General features: G+C 42.7%; 1 protein-coding gene across 2 annotated transcripts in view; it reads left to right on the plus strand.

Moving 5' to 3' along the window:
* LOC146839623 (membrane-spanning 4-domains subfamily A member 15-like) overlaps positions 1–18,987 on the plus strand; it is a 174,078-nt gene that overhangs the window by 142,704 nt on the left and 12,387 nt on the right. The gene's annotated exons all lie outside the window — the stretch shown is intronic.

The following is an 18,987-nucleotide window of genomic DNA, read 5'->3' on the forward strand; positions in this document are numbered from 1 at the left end:
CAGATGGCGCACGACCCACTGGGGTAAAAGAATGGCACCACAAGTACCAGAAAGCCACAGGAGTGGTTACGCCCACAGAGGCGGGGACTTGAACTATTTACAGGTGCTCGAAATCAGCGTTTGCCATTTCGCAGTCAAAAGCCTCAGTTCCTGAAGAAATGCGATGAGCATGAAACGCGTCGGACTGTTGGCAAATTTGAGTGACAGCGGCTTTCTCTTGCAGGCGGCAACTCCCAATAAAGAAATTAAGCGATACAAACCTGCTGTGGTCCCTTCCTTCACAGGCACCCTTTTGCTGTTGGATGTTAGCGGCCTGCCTGAGCCGCGGAAGGTGCCCTGCTGTTTTACAGACCGGCTGTTATGTTAAACAACATGACGGCACACGGAGCAGGAGCGATGTTGGGGGTGTTGAGGTGCCGGTTCTAAGAGGAAGCTGTGTGCCGCAATCCACTGGGAAACATTGTTTGTTATCACTGCAGATGGCGCACGACCCACTGGGGTAAAAGAATGGCACCACAAGTACCAGAAAGCCACAGGAGTTTTTACGCCCACAGAGGCGGGGACTTGAACTATTTACAGGTGCTCGAACTCAGCGTTTGCCATTTCGCAGTCAAAAGCCTCAGTTCCTGAAGAAATGCGATGAGCATGAAACGCGTCGGACTTTTGGCAAATTTGAGTGACAGCGGCTTTCTCTTGCAGGCGGCAACTCCCAATAAAGAAATTAAGCGATACAAACCTGCTGTGGTCCCTTCCTTCACAGGCACCCTTTTGCTGTTGGATGTTAGCGGCCTGCCTGAGCCGCGGAAGGTGCCCTGCTGTTTTACAGACCGGCTGTTATGTTAAACAACATGACGGCACACGGAGCAGGAGCGATGTTGGGGGTGTTGAGGTGCCGGTTCTAAGAGGAAGCTGTGTGCCGCAATCCACTGGGAAACATTGTTTGTTATCACTGCAGATGGCGCACGACCCACTGGGGTAAAAGAATGGCACCACAAGTACCAGAAAGCCACAGGAGTGGTTACGCCCACAGAGGCGGGGACTTGAACTATTTACAGGTGCTCGAAATCAGCGTTTGCCATTTCGCAGACAAAAGCCTCAGTTCCTGAAGAAATGCGATGAGCATGAAACGCGTCGGACTGTTGGCAAATTTGAGTGACAGCGGCTTTCTCTTGCAGGCGGCAACTCCCAATAAAGAAATTAAGCGATACAAACCTGCTGTGGTCCCTTCCTTCACAGGCACCCTTTTGCTGTTGGATGTTAGCGGCCTGCCTGAGCCGCGGAAGGTGCCCTGCTGTTTTACAGACCGGCTGTTATGTTAAACAACATGACGGCACACGGAGCAGGAGCGATGTTGGGGGTGTTGAGGTGCCGGTTCTAAGAGGAAGCTGTGTGCCGCAATCCACTGGGAAACATTGTTTGTTATCACTGCAGATGGCGCACGACCCACTGGGGTAAAAGAATGGCACCACAAGTACCAGAAAGCCACAGGAGTTTTTACGCCCACAGAGGCGGGGACTTGAACTATTTACAGGTGCTCGAACTCAGCGTTTGCCATTTCGCAGTCAAAAGCCTCAGTTCCTGAAGAAATGCGATGAGCATGAAACGCGTCGGACTTTTGGCAAATTTGAGTGACAGCGGCTTTCTCTTGCAGGCGGCAACTCCCAATAAAGAAATTAAGCGATACAAACCTGCTGTGGTCCCTTCCTTCACAGGCACCCTTTTGCTGTTGGATGTTAGCGGCCTGCCTGAGCCGCGGAAGGTGCCCTGCTGTTTTACAGACCGGCTGTTATGTTAAACAACATGACGGCACACGGAGCAGGAGCGATGTTGGGGGTGTTGAGGTGCCGGTTCTAAGAGGAAGCTGTGTGCCGCAATCCACTGGGAAACATTGTTTGTTATCACTGCAGATGGCGCACGACCCACTGGGGTAAAAGAATGGCACCACAAGTACCAGAAAGCCACAGGAGTGGTTACGCCCACAGAGGCGGGGACTTGAACTATTTACAGGTGCTCGAACTCAGCGTTTGCCATTTCGCAGTCAAAAGCCTCAGTTCCTGAAGAAATGCGATGAGCATGAAACGCGTCGGACTTTTGGCAAATTTGAGTGACAGCGGCTTTCTCTTGCAGGCGGCAACTCCCAATAAAGAAATTAAGTGATACAAACCTGCTGTGGTCCCTTCCTTCACAGGCACCCTTTTGCTGTTGGATGTTAGCGGCCTGCCTGAGCCGCGGAAGGTGCCCTGCTGTTTTACAGACCGGCTGTTATGTTAAACAACATGACGGCACACGGAGCAGGAGCGATGTTGGGGGTGTTGAGGTGCCGGTTCTAAGAGGAAGCTGTGTGCCGCAATCCACTGGGAAACATTGTTTGTTATCACTGCAGATGGCGCACGACCCACTGGGGTAAAAGAATGGCACCACAAGTACCAGAAAGCCACAGGAGTGGTTACGCCCACAGAGGCGGGGACTTGAACTATTTACAGGTGCTCGAACTCAGCGTTTGCCATTTCGCAGTCAAAAGCCTCAGTTCCTGAAGAAATGCGATGAGCATGAAACGCGTCGGACTTTTGGCAAATTTGAGTGACAGCGGCTTTCTCTTGCAGGTGGCAACTCCCAATAAAGAAATTAAGCGATACAAACCTGCTGTGGTCCCTTCCTTCACAGGCACCCTTTTGCTGTTGGATGTTAGCGGCCTGCCTGAGCCGCGGAAGGTGCCCTGCTGTTTTACAGACCGGCTGTTATGTTAAACAACATGACGGCACACGGAGCAGGAGCGATGTTGGGGGTGTTGAGGTGCCGGTTCTAAGAGGAAGCTGTGTGCCGCAATCCACTGGGAAACATTGTTTGTTATCACTGCAGATGGCGCACGACCCACTGGGGTAAAAGAATGGCACCACAAGTACCAGAAAGCCACAGGAGTGGTTACGCCCACAGAGGCGGGGACTTGAACTATTTACAGGTGCTCGAACTCAGCGTTTGCCATTTCGCAGTCAAAAGCCTCAGTTCCTGAAGAAATGCGATGAGCATGAAACGCGTCGGACTTTTGGCAAATTTGAGTGACAGCGGCTTTCTCTTGCAGGCGGCAACTCCCAATAAAGAAATTAAGTGATACAAACCTGCTGTGGTCCCTTCCTTCACAGGCACCCTTTTGCTGTTGGATGTTAGCGGCCTGCCTGAGCCGCGGAAGGTGCCCTGCTGTTTTACAGACCGGCTGTTATGTTAAACAACATGACGGCACACGGAGCAGGAGCGATGTTGGGGGTGTTGAGGTGCCGGTTCTAAGAGGAAGCTGTGTGCCGCAATCCACTGGGAAACATTGTTTGTTATCACTGCAGATGGCGCACGACCCACTGGGGTAAAAGAATGGCACCACAAGTACCAGAAAGCCACAGGAGTGGTTACGCCCACAGAGGCGGGGACTTGAACTATTTACAGGTGCTCGAACTCAGCGTTTGCCATTTCGCAGTCAAAAGCCTCAGTTCCTGAAGAAATGCGATGAGCATGAAACGCGTCGGACATTTGGCAAATTTGAGTGACAGCGGCTTTCTCTTGCAGGCGGCAACTCCCAATAAAGAAATTAAGCGATACAAACCTGCTGTGGTCCCTTCCTTCACAGGCACCCTTTTGCTGTTGGATGTTAGCGGCCTGCCTGAGCCGCGGAAGGTGCCCTGCTGTTTTACAGACCGGCTGTTATGTTTAACAACATGACGGCACACGGAGCAGGAGCGATGTTGGGGGTGTTGAGGTGCCGGTTCTAAGAGGAAGCTGTGTGCCGCAATCCACTGGGAAACATTGTTTGTTATCACTGCAGATGGCGCACGACCCACTGGGGTAAAAGAATGGCACCACAAGTTCCAGAAAGCCACAGGAGTGGTTACGCCCACAGAGGCGGGGACTTGAACTATTTACAGGTGCTCGAACTCAGCGTTTGCAATTTCGCAGTCAAAAGCCTCAGTTCCTGAAGAAATGCGATGAGCATGAAACGCGTCGAACTTTTGGCAAATTTGAGTGACAGCGGCTTTCTCTTGCAGGCGGCAACTCCCAATAAAGAAATTAAGCGATACAAACCTGCTGTGGTCCCTTCCTTCACAGGCACCCTTTTGCTGTTGGATGTTAGCGGCCTGCCTGAGCCGCGGAAGGTGCCCTGCTGTTTTACAGACCGGCTGTTATGTTAAACAACATGACGGCACACGGAGCAGGAGCGATGTTGGGGGTGTTGAGGTGCCGGTTCTAAGAGGAAGCTGTGTGCCGCAATCCACTGGGAAACATTGTTTGTTATCACTGCAGATGGCGCACGACCCACTGGGGTAAAAGAATGGCAATACAAGTACCAGAAAGCCACAGGAGCGGTTACGCCCACAGAGGCGGGGACTTGAACTATTTACAGGTGCTCGAACTCAGCGTTTGCCATTTCGCAGTCAAAAGCCTCAGTTCCTGAAGAAATGCGATGAGCATGAAACGCGTCGGACTTTTGGCAAATTTGAGTGACAGCGGCTTTCTCTTGCAGGTGGCAACTCCCAATAAAGAAATTAAGCGATACAAACCTGCTGTGGTCCCTTCCTTCACAGGCACCCTTTTGCTGTTGGATGTTAGCGGCCTGCCTGAGCCGCGGAAGGTGCCCTGCTGTTTTACAGACCGGCTGTTATGTTAAACAACATGACGGCACACGGAGCAGGAGCGATGTTGGGGGTGTTGAGGTGCCGGTTCTAAGAGGAAGCTGTGTGCCGCAATCCACTGGGAAACATTGTTTGTTATCACTGCAGATGGCGCACGACCCACTGGGGTAAAAGAATGGCACCACAAGTACCAGAAAGCCACAGGAGTGGTTACGCCCACAGAGGCGGGGACTTGAACTATTTACAGGTGCTCGAACTCAGCGTTTGCCATTTCGCAGTCAAAAGCCTCAGTTCCTGAAGAAATGCGATGAGCATGAAACGCGTCGGACTTTTGGCAAATTTGAGAGACAGCGGCTTTCTCTTGCAGGCGGCAACTCCCAATAAAGAAATTAAGCGATACAAACCTGCTGTGGTCCCTTCCTTCACAGGCACCCTTTTGCTGTTGGATATATATATATATATATATATATATATTACCTACTGGCGGTCGCCAGTAGGTAGTTATAGTTAGGACCCCTTTTCCATAGGAAAACCTCAACATTCTATTTTGAATAACTTTGGCGCCGGTCAATGAATCCTCGCGAATTTCTCAAAATAGGTGGGGCGCTACGCTCCGCTCCTACCCTGAAAGTCTCGGGGGGATTCGTCAAGCGGGGGCTGAGATAAAAGGGGGGTCCCAAAACACGTTTTTCCCATGCATTTTTCCATAGGACCTTTAGAACGAGCTACAGCCCAAACGGCTGAACAGAATTACTAGAAATTTGGCAGAGAGGTAGTCCCTAGGTCAAGGAAGTGCCTTTTGTAGGTTTGGTGTAAATCTGTTCAGTAGATTCTGAGAAAATAGCCTTTAAATCAATATATATATCTGAGCCCGCTTACGGTACGCTTACCGTACGCTTACCGTAAGCGTACGGTGGCGTGCGCGAGCGCGATTCTGATTGGCTCTTAGATCTTAGTAAACATTCGAATCGGCCGAAACCAGGAAGCGGCGTCCGCCATTTTGTCTCTCGCACTGAGTGTTGTTTATCAAACATGATGACCAAAAACATGTTACGGGGCTGTTTTGACAACTCCCTCCCACATAGTCATGTTGAGGGAGTCCCCAAACATCCCCCAAGAGCAAAAACGGTTTAATTTTTTTTTCGGCAATTTCGCCGAGTACGCTTACCGTACGCTTACCGTAAGCGTACGGTAAAAAATAAAAAATAAAAAAAACACTTATCCCTACCCCAAGCACTGTACATTTGGTGGCCGTAGGCCACCAAATGTACAGTGCTTTTTTTAATAGGTAGAAATAACTTAATTTTGGCAACATGAAATTATAAAATCCAAATAAAAAAAACACTATCCACATTGACCCCACCCCCTGTGCTTTTGGTGGCCGAAGTCCACCAAATGTACAGGGCTTATTAAATTTGATAAAAACCGTGCACGGAACGAACTGCGTTAAGTGGGCGCGCACGCCTCGAATGGCGTAAAGTAACTTAGCATTTAAAAAACCGTACAAATTCACTGAAAAAACCATAGGTTTCACACACGTTATAGTTAGGAATTAGCATTTAAAAAACCTTGCAAATTCACTGAAAAAACCATAGGTTTCACACATGTTATAGTTAGCGGAAATTTTACTGATAAAAAACCTGTGAAATTGCCCCGTTATAGTTAGTGCTGGCAACTATAACTCACGCGACCGCAATCTTCTGCTGATGACATATGTGTCTTTATGAAAAAAAAATATTTGTAATATATGTATAGCTAAAAATGTATGGAAGAAGACATGGGCAAATAAGTGTCTAAATACAGTATTAGCATCAGCAGAGGATTGCGGTCGCGTGAGTTATAGTTGCCAGCACTAACTATAACGGGGCAATTTCACAGGTTTTTTATCAGTAAAATTTCCGCTAACTATAACATGTGTGAAACCTATGGTTTTTTCAGTGAATATATATATAGATATATATATATTTTCAAACAAACTTGGCACGGTCCCCACCAGAGTATCCACGGCACAGAGGGAGTCCACAGTTGTTTCCTTTAAGGTACTTTTATTCTTTAAACACCATCAGTGCAAAGCATGAAAGGACGGTCAACGCGTTTCGGCAGATGCCTTCAACTGGACCATAGAGTCCCACCGTCTAAACTGTCTATTTAAAGTGACTAAGTGCATGAATCCCTTGTTTGTTGCTATTAAAAAAAACAGACTAGACTATTAACCCATGTTTAGGAATGGTTACATTTGGCTTTTGGCAGCTGCCATTGTTCCTCTTGCATTTTTACATTTTTTACATTTTTGACATTGCCGGTAAAGTACCTAAGTCAAACAAGAAACTAGTTATAAAAACAGCCTGTTTGAAAATAACTGTATCATGTTTTCTGCTCAAATGCACAGGGAAAGAGAGTGGAGCAAAAAGACCGGGAAGGGCAAGAGGGGAAGAAGGGAGGAAAAGGAAGGTTTTGCTAGTTTGAAAGAAGGAGGGGGAGAAGAGAGAAAGAAAGGAAAGAGGCGGTCAGAAGTTTTTTGGGGGGGGGCGGTTTTCAGGTGGAGAGAGACCTCTTCAAGAGCAAGGCAGAAGAACCTTAAATATATTACTTGATAAGCAAGATCATTTCATCTCTGTGAAGTACCTTTTATACATGATCTTAAAAATCCAGATTCTGTCCAATATTAAGCGGAAAGCAGGTTAAAGCAACATGCAACTAAGAACCGAAGTCCCAAAATTACATTAGCTACCCCCAAGGATTTCTAAGTTTAGGTTCTTATATGGAGAGTAAAGTGAAATGTGCTTTGTGCAAAATATATTGTGCAAATTAGTATTCCAAGAGTCTATCTCCAAGATCATAATTCTTCTGAGATATTTTTCAAAGTCAGGAGAAATAGTGACAAATGCATTGTGCAAATATATTGTGCAAAGTCGCAGTTCCAAAATGTCTCTCTCCAAGGTTTTTAATACTTCTAAAGTAGAATTTAATACATACTCAACCCATATTCCATTGGGGGGTCTAAGCAATTACTTCGATTGTTCTTGTTGAGTCCATGGCCCTGGCTGTATATAAATCTTTTACTTTTAGTCTTCTCCTTTGTTGCAAATTCTCTTTAAAACTCTTTTCTCCACCTGTCTGCCAATAATACCAACTTGGAATTCTTCCTCCTCTATTCATTCTTGTTGTGTATTGTAGATCTTAAGATTACTTGATGGATTGTCCAATAGATTTGTCAGGGACCATCATGGAGATGTTTTTCCTACGTTTTTCTTTTTGATTTCCTCTTATCAGGTTTGCACTGTAGATTGATCTTCTTGTTCTTATAAATGGACGTGCAGTTCAGCATCCAAGTTGTGCCCAAATGGTTTTTCTGTTCCCAGCACTAAAATAAACCTTGACTCATCTCTTCTGAGGTTCTGTCCCCTCCTCTTTCATTTGTTTTATATATATATATATATATATATACATACATATATATATATATATATATATATATAATTTGCTGAAAAAAACATAGGTTTCAGGGGCGTTATAGTTAGCTGGACATTTCCCTCGTACAAAACCCTAGAAATCCCCCCGTTATAGTTAGTTCAGCTAACTATAACTCGCGCCCCCGCAATGCACTGCTGATGACGTCACATATTACATCACTCATGACATGGTCAGTGACATCACTGATGACATCACTGATGACATCTCAAATGATATCACTCATGACGTCATCCAGTGACTGTGTGTTTCTGTAAAGTTTAAATATGTTTTATATATTTATAGTGAAAGGCCTGTGGAAGAATGAGTGGGTGTATGATTTTCTAGGTGCGTAACTGACTCTATAAGTGAGTCATTAAATGTATCTTACTGCAGACTAGTGACTAAACTGTGTGAATGTCTGTATGTGTCTGTGTGTTGGTGTATAAGTGGCTGCATGGTTTTGTGAATAGCAATATGAGTGTCTATATGGGTTATTGAGTGGTTGTCTGAGTATCTGTATGGGTGCCTGAGTGTTTGTGTGGGTAGGGTATGTGTGACTCTGTGCATAGATGTGTGAGTGGGTGATGCTATGGTTGCATGGTTTTAAGAGTGCAACTGTGATGGACTGTATGGTTGGGTGACTGTATGTAAGGGTGTGTTAGTGATTGAATGTATATCTCAGTTGTACATGTGTCAGTAACTACATATGTGAAACGCTGTGTATATGTGTGTAAGAGTATATAACTATCTATATGTGAGAGTGTGTGATTGCGGGAGTGGCTGTATGGATGAGTGTTTGCTTGTATCAGTAATTGTATAAGAGCATCAGAATTAGTTAGTATTTTTATGAGTAAGTGAACTTGAGTGTGTTTAACTATATAGGTGAGTAAATTGGACTGTGATTAATTATTTGCATGACTGACTAGGTGTGTCAGTACCTCAATGGATGATTGGCGGTGTGTGAGTGTCTATATAGGTGTATAAATGCATATGACAGTCCTGTACGGAGTGACTGTAAGTATGAGTGACTGTACAGGTGAGTGAGTGGAGATGTATGTAGACCTAAGAGTCAATGAGTGGGTATGTAGTTATTTGTATTGGAGTATCTATGGTTTTCAAAATGGCCATCTGAAATTTTGAGTCGGTGTATCAAAGGTTATATTAGGGTGTGAGAAGATGCACTAATTTATCACATGGATGACGTCATCAGTGATGTCATCAGTGATTTCATTTGAGATGTCATCAGTGATGTCACTGACCATGTCATGAGTGAAGTAATATGTGACGTCATCAGCAGTGCATTGCGGGGGCGCGAGTTATAGTTAGCTGAACTAACTATAACGGGGGAATTTCTAGGGTTTTGTACAAGGGACATGTCCAGCTAACTATAACGCCCCTGAAACCTATGGTTTTTTCAGTGAATTTCTAATGTTTTTTAAATGCCAATTCCTAACTATAACGTGCATGAAACCTATGGTTTTTTCAGTGAATTTCAAAGGTTTTTTAAATGCTAATTCCTATCTTTAACTTATCTCTGAAGATATCATGTTTAATTATTTTGAATGGATTTCTATATTTTTCAAATTCAGTGTGTCAATTTCATTAATTTTTCTTTTTTTAAAATACTTTTTTATCACCAGTTTTTTAAACTTGTTTTTTCAATTAATTCTTTTAAAAATTAAAAAATATTATTTGAATATCATGGGTTTTTCAAAATATTTTTTTATATTTTTCAAAATATTTTTTTAACTATATGCTCAAAACTTTATTTTATATTTTTTTTTTCCATGTTTTTGGATCCGCGCACCCTAAGCGCACCGTTCCCGATCCCTATACGATAGCATCCGTGCATGGTATGCGTCGGGTACGTGTTTAGTGCGCGATTGCAATGCGACCGGTACGACTCCCAGCCTATATGCGACACGTTCGATGTACGTAACGCAACGTTTACGCGCTTCCGCGATGCGTCATCTGCGTCTATGACGCGGTAGGTGCGCGGATCCCGCGAAATATTTTACATTTTAAATAACATATATATATGTATTTCATGTGAATATTAATTGAAGACAAACTCTAAAGTAGTCTTAAAACTAATATATTTTTACATCTAATCCTATAAGTTGTTTTAATTCAATTTCGCGGATGCGCTCTGGGTGCGTGCTGCGTAAGCGCAGGGTGCGCGGATCCCATGTGACCTGCAAAAAAAGAGATTTGATTGGTTCATTACACTTCCTCTTCTAACTATTGGAAGACCCCACCCAATTCAATCATTCTTCTTTGACCTTATTTGGAGGAGCATCTCTTTGCAGAGAAGAAGATTTTTTAGACTAAGATTACACTTAGCTCTAATTTTTTTCAACAAAAAATGGCTTCAGGGCAGCAGGCATCAACTGCATCTCCTCATACATCTGAGGATTAATTTTTGGAGGAGGCACCACGCAAAGAACGTTTTTCTTCAGTGGTGTGGAAATTTTTTACTTTTCCCGAGGGGCAGAATAAGACCAATGCCACCTTGGTCGCGTGCAAGATTTGCAAAAGAGTGCTGTCACGAAGGGATCCTAACAAGAAATACTCGTGCGGCACGGCAAGTATGATGAAGCACCTGAGGACCCTTCATCCAAACAATCTTGAACGACAAGAGTGCAAACGGATGAGAAACACTCCTGCTCCTGCGCCTTCCACCTCATCGCAGCCGAGCACCTCAAGAGTGCATCCATCAGCCCAAAATTTGGACATCCGTCCTCAATTTCAATATTTAAAAATACTCTAAGTGCAATGCGACTTTGTGCTACGGTGAGCAGTCGATCGATCTGAACTGCCGCTAGCAAGAAAGTCACATTTGCTAGTGTTTTTTGTTGTTTTTTTTATTGTTCCCTGAAGTTCATTGTTTGGTTCCTCCTGTTTTGTTTTTTGGGGGGTTTTTTTGCAGAAAAACCAAAAAAAATTAAAAATTGTTCAGAAAACCCCCAAAAAATATAAAAGAAGAAAGAAGAAAAAAAAAAGTTCTTGTAAGAACTAACTTTCCTGGTTTAAAAAAAGAGCTAAATTTCTTTGTTAGTGTGTGAAAGTTTAGATGAATGTATGTGTAGTACGTAATTGACTGAATTAATGCATTAGTAGCGTATGGTGAATGTATAAGTGCAAAACTATGAGGATGTGCTGCAGCATCACACAGTAACCTCTTTAACTGCAGTGTGCTGTAGTACTTCCGAAGGACAGGGATGCAACATATGTACATAAATATGTTGCAAATCTATGCTTCTCTCTGCATGGCTGCTTAAACTGCAGCCATGTGGTGACACAGGCACCCTTGCACCATAGTGCAAGGATATCTGTGTCATGTGCTGTTTGTTTTTCTACAGGAAGACACACCTTCCTGCACAAAAACAATGAGAAAATGCATTTTTCTCCTTCAATGTATGCTGAACATTTCAGCATGCATTGAAGATATAAAAATGTGGAGAAATTAAAACAATTCTCCTTGTTGTGCTTTCCTACACCAATTTTAGAATGGTGCAGCATTCACACACATATCGAGATTTATGATTTCTGATAAATCTAGACATGTGTCTTGTTCTATGAGTATTAAGTGCAATCATGCACAACAACACTTATAGAACACCCTTTCAACACAAAGTGGTGTGCATGATGAGGTTGTATTTACATGGAGTATAAAAAGTGCACAGAGTGCCTTTTCCTCTCTTTGTAAATATGTAAGAGTGTCTTGCGCAATATCTATGTTACAAAAAGTGACATATTTCCATTTTTAAAATTCCTTGCGAATGATAGAAGGTAAGCACAGAGTTTTGTCTGCAAAGATGTTCAAAGAAGAATGATTGAAATAATTGCGGTCCTTCAATAGCTAAAATGGGAAATATTATGAACCCCCCAAATCTCTTTTTTTGCAGGTCACATGATATCTGATTATGGTCATATTTCAAAACTACATAGGTATAAACAGTGTTTTTAGAAACGTGTTTCAACTTTGTAGCTTCTTGCAGACCTCCTCATTCTGCATATTGAGACTTAGTTAAACTTACCTTCACAGTAATAGGAATAAAAAATGGTATACATTTTATTCAGATTTTCATTCCAATCTAAATTCATATAAATTGCTTATTTTAAAATCTGGATCTGTGAAAGAAAAGGAAAAAAAAATTATAACATGTAATAATACATTTTTTACAACACAGCATAATTTCCACAAAGTAATTTGTTTGCCTTTTTTGCTGTTCTCAGAATATATTAAATTTCACTAAAAATAGTGATTTCAATCGTACTCATCACTTAACAGCAGGCAAAAAAAAAACAATCACAAAGATTGTTAAAAAAAAAAACCACATGCTATTCTCAACAACATACCACAAGATACAAATCACAGATATATAAAATGCTTACAGCTAACAAAATTTTATAAGTTTAACTTACAAAAACTGTAAATGTTGTCGCTTTAAAATATTCACTGAATCTAAGGATGAATTTTTGGAGGACGCACCACGCCCACAACGTTTTCCTGCAGTGGTTTGGAAATTTTTTACTTTTCCCGAGGGGCAAACAAAGACCAATGCCACCTTGGTCACGTGCAAGATTTGCAAAAGAGTTCTGTTGCAAGGGGATGATAACAAGAAATACTCGTACGGCACGGCAAGTATGATGAAACACCGAAGGACCCTTCATCCAAACAATCTTGCACGAGAAGAGTGCAAACAGATGAGAAATACTCCTGTTCTGTATCTGTAAAAAAGAATCACAAATAAATGTATATTAATACCTTTCAAATGTATACTATTCCATTACTGTACAAACACATTTTATATAAAAACTGACTAAGAAACTATAGCCCTGAACCACAAGTGTGACGATCGTTAAAACACTACTTGCATAGTGCATACTACTTTGAAGCAGTTCATGCCCTAAAGCCTACCTCACTAAAAGACTACATGCTAACTGACTAAATGATTACAGTACTATAAGGAGGCACACTGGGTGAGTGACAGGGTGTTTGCTAGAAGTGTATGAATACTGACTGGGGAATTGAAGGTGTGAAAGACTACTGTGTAGGTGGTTAGAGGCCTGCATGCATAGTGAATATGCATTTGAAGCAGTCTATGTGCTAAAGCCTGGCTCATTGCATGAGTACTTGGGAACTGACGGAATGATTAGAGTACAGCAAAGAGAGTGCCTGAGTGAATTTATAAGTGGTTGGCTTTTGACACAGTGAATGGATTAGTACTTGGTACTGAATGGGTCCCTAGAGGAGTGCAAAGGGGGTGACAGGATGTTTGCTGGACTGTATGGATACTGACTAGGGAATTGAAAATGTGAAAGACAAGTGTATAGTATGTTAAAGACTGCATGCATACTGCATAGACATTTGAAGCAATCTATGTGGTGATGTATGGTTCACAACATGAGTACTTGGAAACTGACTAAATCATCAGACTACTGCTAGGTTAGTGCCTGGGTAAAACTTTAACATTTTGCGTTCTGGCACAGTGAAGAGAATAGTACATGGTACTGCACTTTAGTGTCAAACCCTGACTCATTTTATCAATGCATAAGCAAAGAATAGCTTCTAAAGTTATTAAAACTTGACAACATGACCGATTTTAAAACAGTTATCTGTCAGCAAATACACTATGTTACTAAATGCTTCTCTCACAATCCTTACCCAAATGTACACAGACTCACAGTGTGATTTTAGACAAGCAACACTATCCCTAGCAGTTTACCAAAACTCATTCACTAGTCTAGAAGAGGTAATGGTACTGCACACAATCTACATATTTAAGTACAGCACATTAGTGTCAAAGCATGACTAATTTAATCAACGCATAAGCAAAGACTGGCTTCTAATGCTACTAAAACTTGACAACATGACAGGTTTTAAAAGAGTTCTCTGCCCAAAAATACACGATGTTACCAAATGCTTCTCTCATAGTGGTTCCCAAATGCACACAGACTCACAGTGTGATTCTAGACAAGCAACACTATCCTAGCAGCTTACCAAAACTCATTCACTACTGTGGAAGGGGTAAGGGGACTGCACTCAATCTACATATTTCAGTACTGCACTTTAGTGTCAAAGCATGAATCATTTTATCAATGCATAACCAAAGACTGGCTTCTAATGCTACTAAAACTTGACAACATGACAGGTTTTAAAAGAGTTATCTGTCACCAAATACACAAACACACATTTCTATTAGTTAAACATTTCAACCCTTTCCAACTGAAATACATTTCAACCCTTCCCCCAATCTGCCTTCTGCCTGTTACCATAGAAACAGGTCATGGAGCACTGCACTGAGCACACAGGTCACAAGTTCAGCACACAATGTTGCTAAACAAGACAGCAAGTGTGCTTGACTTTTCAACATATCAGCTTATCATATATAATGTTCCTTACAATCTGTTTTTGTTAACCAATAAGAATCATACCTTTAAAAAACAGAAATATACACCCTACTCATAGTACGGCCCGCGGGCCGCCAGCGGCCCGGCAAGCCTTCCTTGGCGGCCCGCGGAGCTTGCAGACAATATACCTTTGTTCTTTTCTTTTTAAAAGTGTCAGCAAACACTGCCGTTGCAGCAGCCTGGACTCCGAGAGGGGGCCGGCAATTCCAGCGATAGAAAGAGTGGAGCTGCGGACACTAAGAGATGAAATACAACAAAGGCTTGTTAGCAAGTGAATGGTCTTTTAAAGACCTGTGAAGTACTGGGGGCGGCTGTGTGTGTGCCTGGGCTGCCACACAGGTGGGGGGTGGGTGGAATATGCACTGCCAGCAGCAACCTGCCAGGCCAGTGAGTGCACAACACTTGCATCACCCTCTCTCTGCCTGCCATTGCCTCCATGCTTCTGAAAGGTAAGAACAAAATGTGCATTTGCGTTTCAAATGTCCGTTCCTGCAGCAGCACACTTCCAAGGCCCATACATGACAGTAACCCGATTCAAGGCCCCATTCTCACGATTTTTTTTAAAAAAGAATCTCCCACTTTGCTCTTCTGAAATGTTGGCATGTATGGTAATACAGTGATTAATAAATGAGCGCAACAGGAACCACCTGCACCAACAGACTACGCATTTTTCCATGGGTGCCACAGATAGAGACAGAGAGGCAGGGACAGATAGAGGCAGGGACAGACAGATAGAGGCAGGGACAGACAGAGAGGCAGGGACAGACAGATAGAGGCAGGGACAGACAGATAGAGGCAGGGACAGACAGATAGAGGCAGGGACAGACAGATAGAGGCAGGGACAGACAGGGAGAGATAGAGAGAGAACGCGAGAGAGAGAGAGAGCGCGAGAGAGAGAGAGAGAGAGATGTGCATGCCGGGTCTGGTGGCTCAGTGGACGAAGGCATCCGCTGCAGGGGCCTGTGTTCAAGCTCATGGTCACAGTTTTTTTTCTAGCCCCGCCCCCTCCCCCACTGACCCCGCCCCCACTGGTGCGGCCCTCGGCCACAAACCACACTCTAAATTTGGCCCCCGAGAGAAAGTTTGTGAGTACCCCTGTGCTAAAGTGTAGGGAGTATTTTTTTTCTCTACAATCTTATTGACAGTGTGTGTGCATGTAGAAACCATTCTGTGATAAGCATTTGTGTTTTTCATGTGTTTGCAGACAGATAACGGTGCTGTTTTTATATTTTGGTAGAATTAGAAACCAGTCATTGTTTATGAATTTGTGAAATGAGTTATGTTTCTATATTAAAATGTAGTACTCCTTCTAGATGAAGAAATGTGTTTTGGTATAGTGCAAGGGAAAGTGTTGTTTGTCTAGAATCACACAGTGAGTATGTGTGCATTTGGGAACCACTGTGAGAGAAGCATTTGGTAACATCGTGTATTTGCTGACAGATAACTGTTTTAAAACCAGTCATGTTGTCAAGTTTTAGTCATGTTGTCAATGCATAACCAAAGACTGGCTTCTAATGCTACTAAAACTTGACAACATGACAGGTTTTAAAAGAGTTATCTGTCACCAAATACACAATGTGACCAAATGCTATTTCACTATAAATTACAATAAGCAATTACATTTAAAATTATAAATCACTTAAAATGAGAGGCTATGTTTAAGAATATTATTAACAATTATTCAAGCAATATTGACACATAAAATTAATATATATTAACTAAAACACATGAAGATAATTAAATAACAATATTTTTACAAATATATTAATGAAAACGATATTAATAACAGCAATATTCTTAACAACAATATTACCTGAAAAAAACAATATTCTTGACAACGATATTTCTGCATCACAATATTTTTGTAACATAATATTTTTTCCCAATTTATTTGCCTCCCGATATTTACAACTCAATATTTTGTCTAAATAACACAACAGACCAACAGGTCACAAGCACCTCTTAGAACTGCTTGGGAGGGAGACTTAGCTAAACTGCTTCATGACACGGACTGGACTAAAATACTGTAATACCCTCATAAAGTATCTATGGGGGTCCTGTTTTAAATATATTCAATATATTCCATGTAATATTCTAAAGAGGACATATCTTACACCAGCTAAGATCAGCAGACTTCTCCCAGGCTCTGCAGCAGGCTGCCCCGTTGTTCGCTTCCTAGCTCTGACCTCCATCATATCCTGTGGGTTTGACCCTTGCTCTTGACTACTGGTCCCAAATATTGCAAACATTGACCACCACGACTGGCCTTTCAATACCAATCTCACCTGAACAAGTGCCTCCGAGTCTCTTCCCTCACCCTTCACTTGAAAGATTCCTAGACCTCGACCTGCTCCTCGCTGAGCGATCTATCACAATGCATTGGAAACAGTCCTCTGCTACTACAGTGGCTACTTGGGCTGGATCAGTGGTCTCCTGGACAGGCTAAGAGTGCACTGCTTTACAGGGAGGAACAAGCAGGCCTGAGAAAATATTTAATTGCCCACGTTTGGGACATGCTCCTAGAGAAATTCAAGGATGGCACCAAAGACAATATCCACCCGCCATGATCGGCTCCTGACACAAACATCTATTCTATCACTTCCATTTCTATTATATAGTAATTGTTGGTTATAACCAGTGGTTAATTTGTAAAAACATAAGTGCTGGGGCTTTCCTCAGGAGGCTGCTTGCACAAGCCCATTTCTCCTGTTAGCGCCGCCTAAACCTGAACCAACTACTAACCATGAAAGTGGGGAGAGGATGTGTAATGGCCAGAGCTGGCCACTTTATAGCTGGGGAACCAGGTACAAGTCTCGGCATCGGCTCAACACTGTGTGATTTGGGCAAATCATTTACTCTCCCGGTGCCTGCCGTAATAGAATGTGTCCTTAACTGGTGTTCATGAAAACCCGGTGTTGATGATTAAGTGCCGGGGATGAGCACCGGAAACCAATGGCTCAAATTAAGCAGTGGTTATAACATCCACCAAACAGACTGAGATATGATGATGGGGGTACTTCTTTTGTCCATTTACCTAAGAGTTACATAAATGAGTACCTACTGATGACAAACATTGGCATCTGAGCATAAATGCATTCATCTTAGCACATCAGACAGATGGAAGGGGCAGGGCATTAAAAAGTTCACAGTTTGGCTTCTTTGTTTAAATAAAGAAACTGTACATAGAATTGTTATATTGCTGATTCTACACACTTTTTACTGAGCTGATGATTCATATGTAACGGTGTATTTACTATGTACATGCCACATGAATTTCTATGTGCAAATACTGTCAATTTTTTGCGACCAATTCCTACTGGGTTGCAATTCGACCTACCTCATGAATATTATTCGGGTAGTTCGCAAATTGTGACTCACTAGGAATTGAACCCTTCACAGGGTTGTTTGCCTGCTGTGATCAGCAAATCACCATGCCTGTGCTAGCTTTTAAATTAAGCAGTTTTCTTTAAAGGAAGTTTAAAAACAAAAAATGTAAAGTATAAGTTTCATTTTTTAAGAGTAGGCAGTGATCTATTGGACCAATAATTCCTACACTTAAAAATGTTTTGGACAACTTCCCATTTGCGAATGTCTTACCACCTCCTGTGAGAAGGTGGTAAAAGATTGTTTTTTGGTCGTAATTTAAATTGCAAAACATAAATACATACCATTACATTTCAGTATTTGAAGGGACAGCCTAAAAAACTTCCCTTCCAAATACCAACCTGGTAATGGACCACAAACCCAAATTGCAATTTGTTAGGCCTGAGCGGAGTTCGTGGAGTTTTGCTACGTGGAACTCCACGAAGTTACAAAAAAACTCAGCGAAGATCCGCGAGTGGCGGAGTGCAGTGTGAACTGCAGTTTGTGCTGGTATTCATGCCGCTCAGGTAGAAATTCTACCCAAGCGGCAGCTCGCGCTCGCGAACTTACCGTTCGTGATCGCGAGCGGAGAAAAAACTCTGCTGCACACGGCAATGCGGAGTTTTCTGCACTCCGTGAGCTCCACGGAGTGTGGAGTGCAGAAAATTCCGCAAACTCTGCGAACAGAGTGAAGTTCACCATCCAGGCCTCAATTTGGTACCTTGTTACTGAATCAAAATTTAAGGTTTGTACACAAGAAAAGGCATTTTTGCGACCGAATAAATGCTTTGTACATCATGCCCATGATGTAAATAGTCACCTCGTTTTGAGTCCCACATTTAAAATCAAGGGAATGATTTTTCCATTCTCTGCAATATTTCAGGGTAGCTAGGAATTTGCTTACAGATTGACTCTGTGGGAGTTCAGAAAGAAACAATGCATAGCTTCCCTGTGCGGCCTCAGAAATGAACAAAATAACAATTGTATTGCAAAAATGTGATGGAATCCCACTTCCTCCTTGAACACAAATTGATTAAAAATGTGAAAAAGACAGTAGCGACTGAGGAGAAATTACAGGTAGCTGGAGAGAAGCTAAAAACAGGGCTCAGGTTTGAGGCCTGTTGGCTTTTAAGGTATG

This window comes from Triturus cristatus, chromosome 4_1 (genome assembly GCF_964204655.1).
Source record: "Triturus cristatus chromosome 4_1, aTriCri1.1, whole genome shotgun sequence".
Taxonomy (NCBI): domain Eukaryota; kingdom Metazoa; phylum Chordata; class Amphibia; order Caudata; family Salamandridae; genus Triturus; species Triturus cristatus.